We start from the raw sequence: 389 nt of genomic DNA, 5'->3' as shown, positions 1-389 counted from the left end.
CGCCCTTCACCCAAACCTATATAGCGAGAAATACATCTTTAATCATACTTTCATCATATTTCCCATCAACTTATATGTACTAGTTATCGAAGACTAATTTGGGTTACGAAAATTTGGGCGGCATCTCCCCTATGTTATCTACTTCCTCCAAATACCAAAACAACTCCCAACAATACGAACAACATCAACAACAATATCATCAAGATCCTACATGACAAATATGCACAATTCCATCCAAAACTTTCTTCAAACCTCAATCCATAAACATCAATACAACAAACTATAACTTTTATTCTCGTAAATATTCCTAAATCAATGTTAATAAAGAGAGATTCATACCTTATCCTTATTAGAATAGAAAGATCTTTAATATTTGCGTTGAATCCGAA

This window comes from Lycium ferocissimum, chromosome 12 (genome assembly GCF_029784015.1).
Source record: "Lycium ferocissimum isolate CSIRO_LF1 chromosome 12, AGI_CSIRO_Lferr_CH_V1, whole genome shotgun sequence".
NCBI classification, from domain to species: domain Eukaryota; kingdom Viridiplantae; phylum Streptophyta; class Magnoliopsida; order Solanales; family Solanaceae; genus Lycium; species Lycium ferocissimum.
Note: the sequence above shows the minus strand (reverse complement) of the source record.